The sequence below is a fragment of the Leptopilina heterotoma genome, unplaced genomic scaffold (genome assembly GCF_015476425.1).
Source record: "Leptopilina heterotoma isolate Lh14 unplaced genomic scaffold, ASM1547642v1 Lhet_50, whole genome shotgun sequence".
In the NCBI taxonomy this organism is placed as follows: Eukaryota; Metazoa; Arthropoda; class Insecta; order Hymenoptera; family Figitidae; genus Leptopilina; species Leptopilina heterotoma.
Window position 1 is genome coordinate 444,123 of NW_025111108.1, and position 20,000 is coordinate 464,122.

Consider the following 20,000-nt stretch of genomic DNA (forward strand, 5'->3'; position numbering starts at 1 on the left):
GAGACAAACGAAAAGAAAAGTAAGTTTCAATTTAACATTGACATGTACATACTTATTTATACACGTGGACGTTCGCATGGAAAGGTCAGATTTGGTAGGTTCTAGTTTCCTGAATAATGTCAATTCGTTTATTTTTATATTATTGATGAGAAAAAAGCGCAAAGTATCCTAGGTTTATTTCTGTGATTTTCATAATTTTATCGTAATTATAAAGACGTAATAATTTTATTTTTTATATTTTATTAAGGAACTAAAGGTACACTCAAACTTTAAACTCGTTTATATCAAAACTATAGTGTTTTGACAATTACAACTTTGAATCTCCGTAACTTGGCAAATTTTTACATTCTCATCATATGAGAAAGTATTAGTTTTGGTCGAAAATTGACTTTTGCTAATTTCATGAAATCTCGACGTTTTGGGGTCCCCTGAACCCAAAAAACATGGTCCGGCGATGGTGTCTGTCTGTTCGTCTGTCTGTCTGTCTGTAGACCAAAAATTTTGTTCCCACGATAACTCTTGAAAAACTTATCCGATCGTTTTTAAATTTAACACACTTAAAGTTGGTGCAAAAATGAAGGCCAAGTTCGTTAACCAGCTATTTTCGTCAGAAACTACTTTTTTTAAGAGTTTGGGTCAGTCAGCTTAGGGAGCGTTTACAAATGATGTCGCGTTTTTGGGGCCAGGGGAGGGGTCTCTACTAAACGTGATACAATGTATTTTTGCAAGTGAAATTGCATGAAGTAGCGTGACAGTGTAGGGGGGGGGTCTAAAATCCCGAAAAATTGCGTGACATCATTTGTGAACGCTCCCTTAACTGTGTTAAAGAATTTGTTATTGATTTTGTAAAATGTTATAACTTTTATAAAAATTCGTTTTTATCAACAACTTGATAATAATACTTTAAAAATATTTTAGCTGCTTCTGCAAATCATGTTTCTGCTAAGAGAGTTAGTATAATTAAAAATAACTTTCCAATTTTAATCATCAAGACCAAAAATTAGAGTTGTGCAGAAAGCTTGAAGCTCAAATCTTGATCGAGCTTTTTCGAGCTTTTTATTTTTCAAGCCGAGCCGAGCCGAGCTGTGTAAAAAGCTCGAATAGTTTCGAGTACTCGAATTCACTCTAGTGCTCAAATTTAATCGAGTCCTCGAATTTACCCAAGTACTCGAATATTTCGAGTACTTGAAGTCACTCAAGTACTCGAAAATGTCGAGTACTTGAAGTCACTCAAGTACTCGAAAATGTCGAGTACTTGATACATCGAGCCGGCTTGGACTTGGCTCGTATCGACATTTCGAGCTTTTTGCACATCTCTACCAAAAATATACATTTTAATCCACTTAATCTGTCAATCATCAGCAAACAAAAACATGTGATGAGAATGTAATCCTTAAAGTCGTAGTAACTTTAAGAAAAAAAATATTTTATTAAACATATAATAGGAAATAATAACAAGAACACAAATAAAGCAAAACAATTTCAAAACACCGCGAGCGAAGCGCGCAACATCCTAAAAATTATGCGGAAAAATCCACATTCCGATGTTTAGAGGTTGAAAAGAGGATTTCAAATTTTTGTGAAATTTAAGTTTTTCAAATTTCTACCTATGCTAATAGATTTATTAAAATCATTCAAAAACTATTATTTGCATCTTCTATAGGGCAATTAAAATATAATACTGTGAAAAAAATTCCAATTTTAGTTTTCAAAATATTTTTAAAAATCTTTTTCGGACCTCTTTTAAGCCTCCTTACTTCACTTTTCAACCTCTTTTGAACCACTTATAGTGTGGAAAAATCCATTTCTGCAGTTTTTACATTCAAAAGAGGATTTGGAAGTTTAAAGAGGCTTAAAAGATGTTAAAAAGAGGTTTTTGGAGAACTAAAAGATAGTTTAAATTTTGACTCGGGAGAGGTATCTACAATATTGCCAAAATTTGACCATTTCATGCGGACGTCCACATATCTCTTTGTTTTACACTTTTTTATATTTGCTTTGTTGTCTTTGTAGGAATTCAACAGCACGTGAAGAACATTTAGTTGATTAATTACTAAAAAGTGGTTTGAAAATTAAAATTCTTAACTTCTTTTAAAACTTTTTAGTCCAAGACATTTCAATTTCCTGGAAGAAGTTCTGGCCTGCAATATCTTCTTCATTAAAGTGAGTAAAACATTTATTCTAATACAATAATAGAAAATATGGTCAATCTGCTTTCAGAAAAAATATTATGCTCCCTTAAAACCTGTATGTTTGAACATACTTTGTTAATCCTTGGAATTTTACGTTTAATTTTTAAAAAATTTAACTTTAAAACTACATAGTTTCAATGTAATACATGCTTTAGAATACAAAATTTTGAAAAGTTAAAAGTGGACGTGAACTTCGTCAGACCTTAAATTTTATAATTTTATTGTTTAATGAATAAACATGTTAAAATTCTCGAACTTAAGCCCTATTTGTCTAACAAACTTTTTTTCGGTGGTGTACCTCAGATTATTAAGTGGTAATTCTTTGTAAAATTATATTAAAATGTGACTAAACAACATGCAATAAACCAATTGTAGAAAGTTTAGAAGCAATCTATCAAAAAATGAATAATTTGAAAATTTTCGAAAAAGTGACATGTTTCCCATTCTAGTTAATCTTTTTTAAATCTGTAAATTTATAAATCTAACTTGGGCCGATATATAGTGCACTGTCAAGTTTTTACTCAAATCGGTTTAGCCGTTTACGAGTGATTGACGTACCAAGTTTTGTGACAGTCACAAACATACATACATACACAAATACATATATAACTTGTTATAGTTATATTTTTGGAAACCTTAATGTTCAGATCGTCAATTTACGTAAAAGTTTTAAAATTTAAAGCAATGTACTGACAGAAGTCTAATTTTATTTATATAGGTTTTCAGAAAAACTACAAGACAGTTGAAAGATTCAAATAGGTGTCAAAGTTATGGCCGGAACTTCAAAATGCATAAAGGTAACTGAAATTTAAAGACTTAAAAAATATCACACGGTAATTGGAATATATTATTTTAAGATGAATTTTAAATTCAGCAAATAAGGCTAGTGCCCAGAAATATCTCTTTTATAATAAACAACGTTGGCTATTACCTACATAGCTTATTGTATCCATTTTCTGTTACAGATTCTCGCAACTGAAAGGCATAATAATTTTTAAAATGCTGCGTTTGCATTTGGATTTCTATCATTTTGTTTTTTGTAATTTAATTATGTTAATCTTTACTTTTGTTATATGAATGAGAACACATTGTAAGCATTAACGTAATTTTTCCTTTAGAGGGCCGGAAAATTTTTAAAAATTTTACTAGTTTTTTATTAAGTAAAATTAAATAAAAAGTCAATTCGATGAAAATAGTAGTGAAAATTCCCCGGCCCTCTCAAGGTTAAAAATGCAGTTCGTTGAACTTGGACCAAAAAATGCGAAAAAGGTTGTTTATTTTTTAAATTTAATTTACTGTTACCAAAAATCATTTATATAATATGTTTATCCTGAAATTATTTAGATTTTTCAAGTTTATTATGTTTTAAAAATTTGTTTAAATATTAAGAATTAATTAGTGTTAAAAAACGATTTCAGAATCTTTGCATTTCTTTCTAACTTTAACGAACTGCACTTCTTAAAAAGAATATCACACTTCAATGCAAGTAATCCTCATTTGATAGAAAATTTCTTTTTTTTAGTTTATTACTCCTTGAATTTTTAAAAAAATTCTTTTTTTTAATTTAAATACTCGTATTTATTTTCTTTGTGTTTACTTACTCCGTACAAATTATTGTCACTTCATCGAAAATGTGTTTTTATATGTTAAATTTGTTTTTTAAATAAAAACCATTTACGGTACTTCCGTTTTTATTTTTAATATTATATTTAAAAAGTTTTTTAAAGTATGGTTTACCTTACTTTGACCTCACCGTATAAGTGTACCTAGACCTTACCGTGTAAGCTTACCTCGATCTTACCGTATGAGCTTACCTCAACCTTACCGTGTAAGCTTACCTCCACCTTACCGTGTAAGCTTACTTCGTCCTTACCGTGAAAGTTTACTTCGGCCCTACATGTAAGCTTACTGTGAGGCGGACATTTTGTGTTAACATTGTGTCCACCAGGGGACACAACGTGTAAGTCTCCTGTAGACTTGGAGTAAGATCTTGTGCTGTGTGGGTTCGAACTATGTACTTGACAATTTGAAAATTCAAGATGGCGGATCCAAAATGGCAGAAAAATCAGAGCAAAATACTTGATAAATAGCAAATGCATCATCAATATTCAAAACTTGATTTAAATCATCTGAAAATTACTTCTCGGGGGTTTTCGGGGTCGCTGATTACGAATATGAAGTTTAATTTTAAAAATTCAAAATGGCGGATCCAATATCGCAGATGAAAATATTTGAAAATCAATAAAATTGCATGGAATTACTCACTCGGGGTTTTTTGGGGTCGCAGATTACGAATAGAAAGTGCATTTTTTAAAATTAAAAATGGCGGATCCAATATGGCGGATGAAAATATTTTAAAATCGATAAAATTGCATGAAATTACTCACTCATGGGTTTTCGGGGTCGCTGATTACTAATATGAAGTTCAATTTTTTATATTTAAAATGGCGGACCTAATATGGCAGAAGATTTAATTAAAAATGGATTGTATTTGCTTAAAATTTGCTATTTTGAATTTTGTAAATCTGACATCGAATTCGTATTCAATTATATCGAAAATCCTCAGAACTATTTAAAATTTAGATGTCTGTAGTTATATTCTTCTTTATTATCAAAGTTTTGTCTGTTTCTACTCAGTTTTCAAAGAATTCACCAAACTCAGAAAATTCAATGAACGATTACTCAGACACAAAGGAAGATTTTTTAAATTTTCAAAATGGATATTAAGGGGAAGAGTAGCGCTTTTAGGTGCAATATTGACTTTTTAGAGAAAAAATTATCTTTTGATGTTACATGACATCAAATATAACTAAAACTGGTTTTTTGCATTTTTAGCTTAAAATATCTCGATAACCTGACGTGCAGGGTCTATTTTGAGGATTCAACACGTGGAAAACCTTCGGAAAAGTATTGTCTGATTCTTCAAAAATAAATCTTGTCGGCCTGTGTTATTATTTGCTTGGTCTCTTTCATATTGAAAACTACGTGTTAAATATTTCCTTCTCTGTGGATTAGGTGATGTAATTTCAGCTGCGTTATTGGACTTATGCTTCGGCATAATAGAAAAAAAAATTCATTAAAAGAATAAGAGTTACTTACCAAGATTTTTTAAAAATAAATAAATTATAACATAACCAAAAAATATGCCACACAGTACGATATCTTCCTTCCAGTAGTAATTTCCTGTAATATTATTAATTTTACAATTCTTTCATCAGCCATTTTGAATTTAAAAATTGAACTTTATATTCGGAATCAGCGTTCCCAAAAACCCCCCAGTGAGTAATTCCATACCATTTTATCGATTTTCAAAAAATTTTATTCGCTATTTTGAATTTTAAAAATTACACTTTATATTCGTAATCAGCGACTCCAAAAACCCCCGAGTGAGTAATTCTATGCAATTTTATCGATTTTCAAAAATTTTTATCCGCCATATTGGATCCGCCGTTTTGAATTTTTAAAATTGCACTTTATATTCGTAATCAGCGACCCCAAAAACCCCCGAGTGAGTAAATCTATGCGATTTTATCGATTTTCAAAAATTTTTATCCGCCATATTGGATCCGCCATTTTGAATTTTTTAAATTTTACAATATATTGGTAATTTTATTGATTTTCAAATACACTCGACTCTCGGATCTTTTGCATTCAGTTCTTTTACACTCTCGCTTCTTTTGCAATTTTTCTCCCGCACCTTTTACCTTTTATATTAGGGTCAGTCCATTGACTTTCGTCTGAGAGTCGTTGCGACCATATTTTAAAAAAATCTAATTTTCATATATGTGAAACTCGATGATTTTCTGAGTACATTAATCATAATATTATGTTACAAATTTTATTCCGTACAATAATATTAATTATCAAAAGTAGGTGGTTCACGATGTGATTTCGTAACCTTAAATTTTTCAACTTTTTAAAAGACGTTATTATTCAAAAACTATTAAATATTAAGGGTTGGTACTTACCACAAATATAAATCTTTCCATTCTGCACATTCTAACGACCAAAATGAACTAAAAATTTTATTATTTGTGGACGAAAATTGATTTTAAAAATTTTTTTATCCAAAAAAATTACACTTTTTGTTTCACTTACAACTTTTTTGTCGGACCTCAAAAAAATTTGGGGTTTTGCAAATATTTCTTTAAGAACATAATTTATCTTCTATTGAAATTTGACGAAGGTGTTTTTCTTCGTTCTCAAAATAATAATTATAAAAAATTTTGTTCAAAAAGGTTAATTCTAAGACTTGAAGTTGATATTGACACTAAAATAACAATGCTTGTTGTTTATTTCAAGCATTATAATTAACCTTTTTGAACAAAATTTTTTATAATTATTATTTTGCGAACGAAGAAAAACACCTTCGTCAAATTTCAATAGAAGATAAATTATGTTCTTAAAGAAATATTTGCAAAACCCCAAATTTTTTTGAGGTCCGACAAAAAAGTTGTAAGTAAAACAAAAAGTGTAATTTTTTTGGATAAAAAAATTTTTAAAATCAATTTTCGTCCACAAATAATAGAATTTTGAGTTCATTTTGGTCGTTAGAACGTGCAGAATGGAAAGATTTATATTTGTGGTAAGTACCAACCCTTAATATTTAATAGTTTTTGAATAATAACGTCTTTTAAAAAGTTGAAAAATTTAAGGTTACGAAATCACATCGTGAACCACCTACTTTTGATAATTAATATTATTATACGGAATAAAATTTGTAACATTATATTATGATTAATGAACTCAGAAAATCATCGAGTTTCACATATATGAAAATTAGATTTTTTAAAAATATGGTCGCAACGACTCTCAGACGAAAGTCAATGGACTGACCCATTAAATAAATAAATGACTATCAAATTGTCAAAACATTTATTTCGCGATAAATTTGGTTATCTAAAGTAAATTAGAACAACTCCTCCATTATGTGATTAAAATTATATTAAAATTTTAATTATAATAAATGTAAATATTAAAAGTAAAACATAAATACTGTCATTAATTTAAATATTTGGTTATACATATTGTTTTGTTTTGCGTTACCATGGCATTTGTTTTGGTAAAAGGAATGAGAGGATTTGGTCCCGTAAGTGCAAAAGATCCGAAAGTCGAGTGTATTTTCATCTGCCATATTGTATCCGCCATTTTGAATTTTTAAATTTAAACTTCATATTCGTAATCAGCGATCCCTAAATCCTCCGAGAAGTCAGTTTCAGATGTTTTAAATCAAGTTTTGAATATTGATGATGCATCTGCTATTTATCAAGTATTTTGCTCTGATTTTTTTGCCATTTTGGATCCGCCATCTTGAATTTTTAAGTTGTCAAGTACACAATTCGAGAGTACAACTATTTTATCCACCTATAGCATACATGAGACCCGCCAAAAAATTCTTATTGATGTGAAAAGCGTGTTTCAAAAAAAAAATTCTACGATTTTTTCAGTATTTTTTCCATTTTGGGCGCCATATTGGTTTCCCTGTTTGTCAAAATGCTTTTTTGACCCCGGATTCTGAAAGAGCGGACCTCAATACCCCCTAGTACCGAAGGGTTCTTAACCCTTTAACGTCCAGCGGTACATATGCTGTACCATAAAGAATAAAAAAACCTATCTTCAAATAGGGTTAATATATTTAATTACAAAATGATATCTAGGGGTTTTCGAGGTCGCTGATTGCGAATCTGATGTCGGATTTTGAAATTTTAAAATGGTAAATCCAATATGGCGGATAGAAAAATTTAAAATTTGATGGATTTTTATGAAACTTTGTCTTTAGGGGTTTTCGAGGTCGCTGATTACGAATCTGATGTCAGATTTTGAAAATTAAAAATGGCGGATCCAATATGGCGGACGAAAATTTACAATTCGATGAATTTTCATGGAACTTGGTATCTAGGCATTTTCGAGGTCGCTGATTGCGAATCTGATGTCGGATTTTGAAATTTTAAAATGGTAAATCCAATATGGCGGATAGAAAAATTTAAAATTTGATGGATTTTTATGAAACTTAGTATGTAGAGGTTTTCGAGGTCGCTCATTATGAATCTAATGTCAGATTTTTAAAATTCAAAATGGCGGATCCAATACGGCGGACGAAAATTTAAAATTAGATGGATTTTCATGGAACTTGGTATCTAGGGGTTTTCGAGGTCGCTGATTACGAATCTGATGTAGGATTTTGAAAATTAAAAACGGCAAATCCAATATGGCGGACCGAGAATTTTAAATTCATGAATTTATATGGAGCTTTGAATCTAGGGGTTTTCGATGTCACTGATTACGAATTAGATGTCATATTTTCAATATTCAAAATGTCGCATTTAAAGATAATGGATAAATTTTAGAAACTGTATTAGGTCTTTAATAATTTTTAAATACGAAACCAACTTACACTTTGCGTGACCCAGAACTAACGACGTGGACTTAGTAAGCCACTAGTTGCAAGCTACATTGGATTTATAATCAGCTACCACAAAAACCCCTACATACCAAGTTTCATAAAAATCCAACGAATTTTAAATTTTAGGTCCGCCATATTAGATCCGCCATTTTAAATTTTTAAAATCTGACTTAAGATTCGTAATCAGCGAACCCGAAAACCCCTAGATACCAAGTTCCATGAAAATCCATCGAATTTTAAATTTTCGGTCTGCCATATTGGATCCGCCATTTTGAATTTTTAAAATCTGACTTAAAATTCGTAATCAGCGACCCCGAAAACCCCTAGATACCAAGTTTCATAAAAATTCACCAAATTTTAAAATTCCGGTCCGCTATATTGGATCCGCCATTTTGAATTTTTGAAATCTGACATCAGATTCGTAATCAGGGACCCCGAAAACCCCTAGGTACCAAGTGTCATGAATTTTGAATGGAAAAAAAAATTTGGACGTTAAAGGGTTAAAAAAGTCTAATCATTTAGGATAAAATTTCTTATGATAATATTTTAGACATTTGAGCGTTAATGGGTTATGGTAGATTTAAAGTAGATTTTTGGTAAACTCAAAAAATTGCTATTATTCAATGAAATATTATAAAATAAATTATCGGAAATAATAAAGCAACATTTGTAGATTAAATTTTTGAATTATTTTATGTAAATTAAACAATTATAAATAAATTATTGATATGTAAAACTGACAAAGAAGTAGCATATTTAGTGAATAAAAAAAGAAAAAATTAGAAAAACTTATTTAATTTGACAACAGTAATCATTAAAGCATTTATTTATTACATATTTAGGGCAAATTAAATAATGTTTACTTATTCAATAATTAATGTTTAAAATTGGAGATGACAGTTATACCGCGAGAGTATGTATGTGTGTGTAAAGCGATAATAATATACTACTGATATATCGCCGCGCATTTGTCACGACAGATGGCGGGAATGACATTCGAACTGCTTTCTGTATTATTGCATTCAAAACAAGAAATAAGAAAACCAACTTTTCAAGATGAATTTTATTTAAATTTTTTTTTTTTTTTTTTTTTTTTTTTTTTTTTTTTTCTTAAATGACTTGAGGCTTGGCCAACTGTCAGAACACACACTCTTATATACCAACTTGATTTTGCGTTTCTACAGAACGACTTTGAGGTTAGGAGTACTCGCATTTGCCTGGACCACCCGTCTAAATGGGTTTTCTCGCCAGTGGAGAGGGAAACTGTAGAAAACCTCTCCGAGTACAACCGGTTTATCGACAGTCGAATTCTAATGGTGTGTACCGGACAATAATCGACGGTGCACATCATTATACTTCGACGTCAAACCTCCCGCTCAGATTATCTCACGTGCCGGAAAAATCCCAGGCTAATGGGCGCGAACCAAGTACCCTTGATCCGCCCACCGAGCCAGGCATTTATCCGACCGAGCTAATCTGTCGGTCAATTTTATTTAAATCAATTCTAGAAATTGTATTATTGTATATTGAACTAAACCTTTTTTTAATTTAATCAATTACAAAGACAATTCTTAACGTATGTTCGGTAGAATATAAAAAATAAAAAAGCAGAAAATAAATAATTATACTAAGAAAGATAAAATAGGCAATTTTTCCCGTTTTTTTTAAATAATTAGAAAACTTAATTTTTAGACCAATTAAAATAAGATTCTAACTCCTCCTACTTTAAGAAAGCAATTTTTTATTCGTTGGTTCAACAGTACAAAAAGGGAGTAAATATTTAATTTTTAAAGAGTTACATTTAGTCTTAAGCCATTAAGAAAAAAAATACTTCTTGCCAATTAAAATAAGCTCCTCCTATTTTCAAAGTGCAATTTTTTATTTGTTAGTTAAGTTAAAGAAAATGGAGAAAAAATTAATATTTAAATTTAAAACATATAATTCCAACCCCTAAAAAGAAAAAATGGATGTTCTAGACCAATTAAAATAAAATTTAAACTCCTCCTTCTTAAAGAAACCTATTTTTCTAATTGTCGGTTGAGCTAAACAAAATGGAGAAAAATTAATATTTAAATTTAAAATATAGGGGAGTGTCTCCAGTTGTGAGACACCTCCAGTTGTGAGACAGTCAATTTTTTTAACATGCAATATTAAAAAGCCGATTGGTTTATATAAAAACATTTCTTTTTAAATGAGCCAACTTTTACGTGTGCGCCGATGCCGATATATTAATTATTTGTATTAGATCCCAACTCTGTGTGTGAGGATCGACTAAAAAGCGTTTTTTCATAAATGCAAAGTACTTTTTTTCTAAGTTAATTAATTGGAAAAAGTAAATGTAATGCATTTTCTTTTAGTATTTTCCTTATATTTTGTGATGCAATATTGCATTGCTGCAATCTACGGTTGAAAATAATTTAATTTTCCTTTTTCAAAATAGCGCCAATTTCTGGGTGTGATACACAGCATATCACCAGTTGTGAGACGGTATCGACACCCATCTGGGCAGCATAAAAAATACGACTTTGCAGGCATACTATTTAAATGTTGTTTTGATTTTTTTTCTAGTATTTTTGGGCATGTCAAGTGGAAGAAAGTCAATTGATTCAGCAGAAATCAATTTTAATGCTCTTGTTAAAGCTATTAAATTGTGTTTATTTGATAATTGATAGTCATATTTTGTCGAATAAATATTATTATTTAGTATATAATAATATATATTATCAATATATTTAACTATTTATTCTAAACATAACTTTGTATGACAAACTTTATAAATTTTAGCAATTTTTTAAAAGCGTCTTAAACTGGTCATTTTTTTCTCAAAAAAGCGATGTGCTCGGAAAATGTATCGTAAAATTTTTTGAGTTCATCGAAACACTACACTTTCTTTTCATAAAAGTTGCGTATTTCTGTTACCTTTCGAACGGTGTATTTTATTTACAATTTCGTTTACCCGTTTACAATTTACGGGTCAAAAATAAAACCCGTCTCACAATTGGAGAATCTCCCCTACCAGTCCAACCCCCAAAAGAAAAAATGGATGTTCTAGACCAATTAAAATAAAATTTAAACTCCTCCTTCTTAAAAAAACCCTATTTTTCTACTTCGACGCCTCCCGTTCATAAAATGCTTATTGAAATGACAAAACAACAACAACAATTAAACAAGTTGTAAATCCAGATGTTCATTACATGAACATTTTGCTTCCTCTTTACGATCAGCAAAAAAAATTTGCTTCCTCGTGGAGGAAGCATTAACAATAAGAATATTTAATTTTTAAATAACTTTTAATACAATTTAACATTTATAAAATAAAGTGCATTCGTCTTAATAGAAAGAATAAAATTTTCTTAAACAGTAATATGAATCTAAATAAATAAAAAAAATTTTAGTAAAAAAGTGAATTTTTCAAATTTGATTGTAATTAATTCTATATTTTTCAATAGATTATATACTTTATATACATCAATCGATTCGTCTTGATGCAAAGAATAAGATTTTTGATTTATTTTTCAATAAATAATAACATTTTATTGTACAGCAACATGATTTTTAAGAAAAAATGAATTTCTATTAAAAGTGCAAATTTTTTGTCTATAATTGGTTTTAATTCTATAAATTAAAATACAATATATACTTTATATATACCAATCGATCCGTCTTGGTGCAAAGAATAAGATTTTAGAAACAAATGAGTAAGATTTTCTTATATGTCAACATAATTTTGCGGAAAGAACTCATTTTTTGATAAAAACGCGAATTTTTCAGCTTTAATTGTGATTAACTCTGCAAATTCTCATACAATTTATACTTTTTATATACCAATCGATTCGTCTTGATGCAAAGAATAAGATTTTATTATTTATTAACGTCAATAACCAACTTAAAAAAAAATTTTTGAAAAAAAATTTTTTTTAGAAAAAAGTCAAAAAAAAATTTTTTTTTGAGAATTTTTTAAAGTCTATCAATCCATTTCGAGATATTTTTAGGATAAACATACCTGGTAAATTTTAGCCAAATTCGTTAAAACCTCTTTGAGTTATCGTGTTCACAAAAATCGGGATCCACACACACACACACACACATACACACACACATACACACACACATACATACATCCGGACAATTGTTCAGGGTCTTATATAACATAGTCCCATATAGAAGAAAATTTGTTAAAAGGATTTTTAAAAATTTTGTAAATTAAACGACTACAAAGCTTCCTCACGAGGAAGCAAAAAGATTAATCCGTGTTTGATATATTATTAAAAATGTGAAGCCGTGTTTCGACCGATTGATGCATTGAAATTAAACTCTGACAACTCGATTCTGTCTTCGCGCGGTTGCAAATAAGAGAAAAAGCAGGGATGACTTCATGCGGGAGAACGATGAACTTTCGAGTTTCTTTATATTACTTGTGAAACATCATTATTTATTATTCCCCAGCATAAATCCGTTCCTGTTTTCTCTCCCATTCGCAGCCACGCAAAGCAAGAATCGAGTCGTCACAGTTAAATTCCAATGCAACAATCGTCGAAACTCGGCTTCACATTTTTAACCCTCCTGCGCATAAAGCCGAGTATACTCGTCCAAACTAAACCGTTACCGTATGCATGAGGGCGAGTATACTCGTCCAAACATATTTGTTAATAACTTTTGTTTAAATAAATATTAAGACATCGGACAAGTTGCAAATTTCTTTCAATGAACAAACGAAGCTATTTGAATTATTTAGCACACTATATATTATTTATTTAACAATAAATATTGCATATAAAATGTTTAAACAAACTGAAAAATTTCTGTTTTATAAATTAATGTTTGTTTATCGGATTTTCCTAAAATTGTCCATCAAAGGGTTTTTGGCTGCGCTGATTACGAATTTAACCTCAAAATTCAAAAATTCAAAATGGCGAATCCAATATGTCGGACAATTATATTTTTTAAAAGTGGACTTTAAAAAAAATATATAGAATTTTACCAAAACTTATTATTAAAGGGTTTTAGAGGTCGCTGCTTACAAACATGGAGTCAAAATGACAAAATTCAAATGGCGGATTCAATATGGCTGATGACAATTTTGAAAAAGTTTTCTAATCGTCCCGTCTATTGCAATCTAGGTGTTTTTGAGGTCGATAATTACGAATCTAAAGTCAAAAATTCAAAATTCAAAAAATCCAAAATGGCGGACCCAATATGGCGGACGACAATTTTTAAAAAGTTTTGTAATCGTCCCGTCTATCTCTATCTAGGGGTTTTTGAGGTCACTGATTACGAATCCGAGGTCAGAATTCCAAAATTGAAAATGGCGAATCCAATATGGCGGATAATAATTAAAAAAAATTAATCCGACCCTCTATCGCTATCTAGGGGTTTTCGGGGTCGCTGATTACGAATTCGATATCAGATTTTGAAAATTTAAAATGGTGGTTCCAATATGGCGGACAACATTTCCTAAAATTCATCGGATTCACTTGAAACTTGTTACTCAGGAATTTTCGCGGTCGCTGACTACGAATCCGATATCAGATTTTGAAAATTCAAAATGGCGGATCTAATATAGCGAACATGAAAATTAAAAATCGACTGAATTGACTTGAAACTTGTTACTCAGGGGTTTTCGGGGTTTCTGATTACGAATCCGATATCAGATTTTGAAAATTAAAAATGGTGGTTCCAATATGGCTGACAACATTTCCTAAAATTCATCGGATTCACTTGAAACTTTTTACTCGGGGGTTTTCAGGGTCGCTGATGACGATACCGATTGCAGATTTTAAAAATTCAAAATGGCGGATCCAATATAGAGAACGAAATTTGCTAAAATTCATCGGATTTACTTAAAACTTTTTACTCGGGGGTTTTTGAGGTCGCTGATTACGAATCCGATTTCAGATTTAGAAAATGCATAATAGCGGATTCAATGTGGCGAATGAAATTTTCTAAAATTTGTCGGATTCATTTGAAACTCGTTACTAGAGTGTTTTCGCTGATTACGAAAATATGCAGTCGGATTTTACACTCCTTTATTTATTTTGTTTTTTTTTAATTTTTTCTGTTTGTTCTCATATTGGATCCGCCATTTTCAAAACCGATATTACATTTTTAATCTACGCCATCAATAAATCCCAAGTAACAACTTTTAAGTAAATCTGATAAATTTTTTAAAATGGCGCTAGCTATATTCGAAACGCCACATTGTATTTTAAAAATCGTATGCAGGCTTCGAAGTGACACACTTTTCCACTTTTTTGACACTTTTTTTGGTCAAGCCTACTTTTTGCTACTTATTCTGGCAAAAAGCTACTAAATGCTACTTTTTTCCAAAAAATGTAAAAAAAATTTACAGAATTCAAGAATTTTAGTTTTTTTGGTGAATTTCGTAGATTTCGAAAAACCCGCCAAATGAATTAAATTTATTATTGGACGCGTGATTATAATATATTATAATAATTACTAATAGTGGATGTTTATTAAATTACAAATTTTTAACGTTTCGAATTTTTCGTATCTAATTTTATTATTCTTTAAGCTTCTTAAAAAAATTAAAAACTAAATTTTTCATTTTTCACTATATAATTTAATAGTAATACCTTTTTTGACTTTATAAAAGTTTCATCAAGTATAGAAAAAATCAATTAAGAATGAAAACTTAATTCTTTTGGTTACATAAATTGTTTGATTAAAAATCCAAAATAATATTTATTTAACGTGATTATTTATTATATTATGTTTACAAACTTTATGTCAAATTTAAAAATATTAATTGTATTTTCAATAATACAGTGTTTTAAGTCGGTTGTTCAATAATAAAAAATCATTTATAAAGATTTAAGATCTATCTAGAAAAAAAATTATAATTTTTTTTATTGGAATTAAATTGCTCATAATTTATTATTGTACAAAATTATGGCTATGTGGATTCTAAAATTTAAAAAATTTATATGACTAAAAACAATCCATTTTTTTCATTTTGATATCTGTTATTAGTAAATTACTAAAAAATGTTTACGTTTCATTTTTAAAAATTAGATGGCTGATAAAAAGTTATTGATAGTTTTTTAAAAAATAATAAGGAGAAAGAAGGTGTCAATTTAACTTCTCAAAATTATGAGTCTGCTATTAAAAAACAAATTCTTATGAAAGATCTCATTTCAGTATTATTAACAATTACATTTCATTATGTAAATAAAACTTTCCAATGTAAAATATCGACAAAAAAGCTATTATATTTTCATGTTTTATGTTTATAAATCAAAATTTAAAAAAAATTTTGTGAATTCCTATTTTTAGTATTTTTTTCTTTCAATTTTTTGGACAACAACATATATTCACTTAATTTTCTTACTTAAAAAACTTATTTTACTTCATTTTTAATATGCTACTTTTTTCAATTTAGAGGACACTTTTTTCTTCCAAAATGCTACTTTTTCACACTTTTTTTGACCTGCTACTAGACTTCGAAGCCTGCTTATGCTAGATTGGTAATTAGCGACCCTGAAAACCCCCGAGTAACGAGTTTCAAGTGAATCCGATGAATTTTAGACTTAAATAAATAAATAAATAAATTTTAGAGAATGTCTTTCGCCATATTGGATCCGCCATTTTAAATTTTCATAATCTGATATCAAATTTGTAATCAGCGACCCCGAAAACCCCTGAGTAACAAGTTTCAAGTGAATTTGATGAATTTTTAAAAATGTCTGCCATATTGGATCTGCCATTTTGAATTTTCAAAATCTGATATCGGATTCGTAGTCAGCGACCCCAAAAACCCCTGAGTAACAAGTTTCAAGTGAATCCGATGAATTTTTGAAAATGTCCACTATATTGGATCCGCCATTTTGAATTTTCAAAATCTGATATCGGATTCGTAATCAGCGACCCGGAAAACCCCTGAGTAACAAGTTTCAAGTGAATTCAGTCGATTTTTAATTTTCATGTCTGCCATATTGGATCCGCCATTTTGAATTTTCAAACTCTGATATCGGATTCGTAATCAGCGACTTCAAATACAATAGTATGCTCGTTTGCGCAAATTTTAGTTTTTTAAAAAGTTGTCGGCATTTTGAGCCCACTTATGAGATTTTGGTCTTGACTGCGAAGGGGTTAATTAAGTTTAATTTTGTATCTAAATATTTTAAATTTAAAATAAAAAAAAGTTTGTTATGTGGGGCAAAGGCAATATTGAACATAATTTGGTTAAAAACGATTGAATATTTAAATTTTCTATGTATTAATTCACAATATAAGGTTAGAATCACTAAAAGTTATTTATTTTTTATTTGAATACTTTAATTCTTTTAATAATATGTTGTTAACCTTATGTTTCGTAAATATTATACTAATAAATATCACTTGTTAATTTTTTACGGCTTATAAATGCTTTCTTTTAGAAATATAAGCGAAAACGTCGCTGCCCCAGCGTGTGGGGCAAAGGCATTTTTTGCATTGTTTTTAAATTTCAATAAATAATGTTATTTATAATTTTAATATACTAAATAACAACTATTAAAATTTCTTGTTGATTAGTTTTAGAATAATGAAAAGCAAAGACCACATAAATTAATTGCTTAATTTAAAAAATATACATCAATAAATGTAAACCTAGCGCCTTTGCGCCACTCTCCCCTACTATAAAATTATTGGTATAAAATATAAAAATATCTCTATCGAAAAATTAGTGGCACGCTTCAGAAATTTTGAGCCTACATTTATTATTATAATCATAATAATGAAAAGAACAAAAATTATAATTTATTTTTAAAAAATAATTTGTTTATATTATTTAAATGTTTATAAATATTTTCAAAAAATTTTCAAGTTTTTACAATATTTCTTCAAATTTTTCAAATTTCGCAGATTGATTTAATATTCTTCAGATTTGAAGAAAAGTCTTCCAATCTGGCAACACTGCTTTCTATTATATTTCAATCTCCAAACATGACATTTAATTCACACTCAACAGTGCATAGTCACTTTTAACCTAATGAAATATTACTCTATAAATGCTTTTTATAAACTGCGAGAGAAACATTTTTCAAAATAGGAGAATGAACTCAAAGAAATAGGAAATAATATTGTCTTCTATGATTTTCACTTTCAACATAATAATTTATATATTTTTCTATTATTCTTTAAACAATCTAAAAATAGAATGAAAAAATATTTTGACCTCTATAAACGAAAATTTAAAAAAAAATTTTAATTATATTTTTTCTTAACCTCTTTTTAAATTATATGTAAGAATATAATATCTGTGACAGGGACAGTTAAAAGGGACCTACGGTCCGAAAAAGAGATTTCGAGAAAATCGACTTTGAAGTTTACCAAGTTGCTTTTTCGCACTGTTTTTTGTCAATGTACCTAACTTTGAAGTGAAATTGTGAAAAAACTAATGCAGCTAGGAAGATGCGGTTTAATGCATTGGAAAAAGCTGCCCGTTTACTACTCAACTGTCCCTGTCACATTTAATGACATTTTTTTTAAAAAGAAATTTAACAGTAATAAAAAAATGTTTTTCGACAGTCTAAATGTATTTTATATAAAAAATGTCATCTTCGAGTCTTTATTTTTAATAGAGGAAGTCATGCAAGTTCATGATATGCTTCATTATATTACAAGTTTTATTTTTTAAATTGTTTTCAAATTATGGCACATAGAAATTTACATGATGTCTGTTTTCGGCACTCGCCACAAGTTATCGGTTCTCCAATTATCAATAACATTCTGTTAGATCTAACTAATCACCATAAACCTGGAGTTAACTCGGGGCGGGTGCCGAAAACAGTCAGAAGCACAAAACTATAGGTTATGTTTGTATTTTTTTAAAAAGAGGATCAATCGCTGATATTTCAGTTTTTACTACACCTAAAATAATAAGTAAAAACTAATTTTAATTTAACATAATTAAACAAAAACTTTTAGTTGAGGTAAAAATAAAACAAATAAAACTTTAAAATGATTTTCTTTTTAGAAACCTTTTTTTAAAGCGCGTCACTTATTGTCAAAGATAATACAATTTTTTGTTACTGTTGCAAATTATTATTAAGAGAACAAATAATATTTTATAACAATAGACAATATTATTTTAGCTCCATGTAAAATGTTATACTTTAAAAAGATACATATATGAAAAATACTTTAAACTGAAATAATAATTTTAAATAGCTCACAAAATTTTAATAACGTATTGCTTTTTAAAGTATAATTTAATAATGGTTACTATTTTAGGTAATAAATTCCCATTAACAATTGAACTTACCACACTGAAGTCTTAGAATCCTATATGAAATCGAGTTATTTAAACAATATTTTTCATTTTATACAAATTGTGTGATGACAAGTTGAATTCCATGTAATTTCGAATATAAAAAAATTGAATACATTAACCTAAAAATAAATAAAATTTTTAAATATTATTTCTAAAGACGCTTGATGCTACCGTCTAATTGACAGGATATAAGTAAATTCTATTATACAATATATAAGTATATTCTAATTGAGGTTATGTATTGTGTCACCGATTTTTCACTAGTTAAGAATAACTGTAGCAAAAGTTAATTTTTTTGACAAATTTGTCGATTGCTGAAATCTTTGTATAAATTATTAAAATTTTCAGTTATGTATCATTAATCGTAGAATTTAATAAAAAAATTGGAAAATTACTAAAAAATTTAGATTACTAAATAGAAAAATTTTATTATTCTAACTAAATATATAATTTAATGTATCATGATGAATAAATACCTTTTTTCTATTCTTTATCGAGAAACAAATACGAATTCAATACAAAATAATATTCTTTTCTAGATTCTAATAAGAAGATAGTCATTCCATCAGGGGGTGAAAAAGTCAGCTTAAATAAAACTATACCAACAAAACCAGTTCCTCGTTCAGCAGGTACTGAACAACAAATGATGCAGAGTGCCTGTGGTAAGATATAATATTAAATATTCACAGCATAAAAGCGATTACAATTTGTAAAAAATGACATAAGGAAAAGTACTTAAAGTATTCTTATATTGAACAGTATACAGCTAAAATGATTTAACACTGGTTACTCAGTGATTTTTAAAAAGTCTGCAAATAATATACATTCATAATTGCAGCATTAAGAATTTGATTAACTTTTAAATTTGTATTTACGAATACGTTTCAGATAAGAGTGTCGAGTTGAGTGAACCAGACCTTATCTCAGTGGTCGATATATTATGTTTCCTAAACAACTTTTATTTCAATTTTATTTTTTTTAATTTTTTGTTTTAAATAATAATCAAAATAAAAAAATTAATTTACTGGTTCAATCGACTAGTGTTTTAATCCAAAGATCGTTTTGAAAATTTGAAACTTTTAAACTATTTTGATTTGGTATGTTTAACATTTGAACTAAATAATTCGAGTTA

The 20,000-nt window shown here is 28.8% G+C and overlaps 1 protein-coding gene across 1 annotated transcript in view; it reads right to left on the bottom strand.

Moving 5' to 3' along the window:
* The window catches only part of LOC122507649 (glucose dehydrogenase [FAD, quinone]-like), a 404,897-nt gene extending 385,433 nt beyond the window's left edge, over positions 1-19,464 (bottom strand). Inside the window, exons 1-2 of the mRNA XM_043620473.1 lie at positions 19,345-19,464; positions 18,860-18,987 (exon numbers count right to left, since the gene is read on the bottom strand). The gene's annotated coding sequence lies outside the window, so the exon portion shown is untranslated. The remainder of the gene's footprint in view (positions 1-18,859; positions 18,988-19,344) is intronic.
* Between the last annotated feature and the right edge of the window lie 536 nt (positions 19,465-20,000).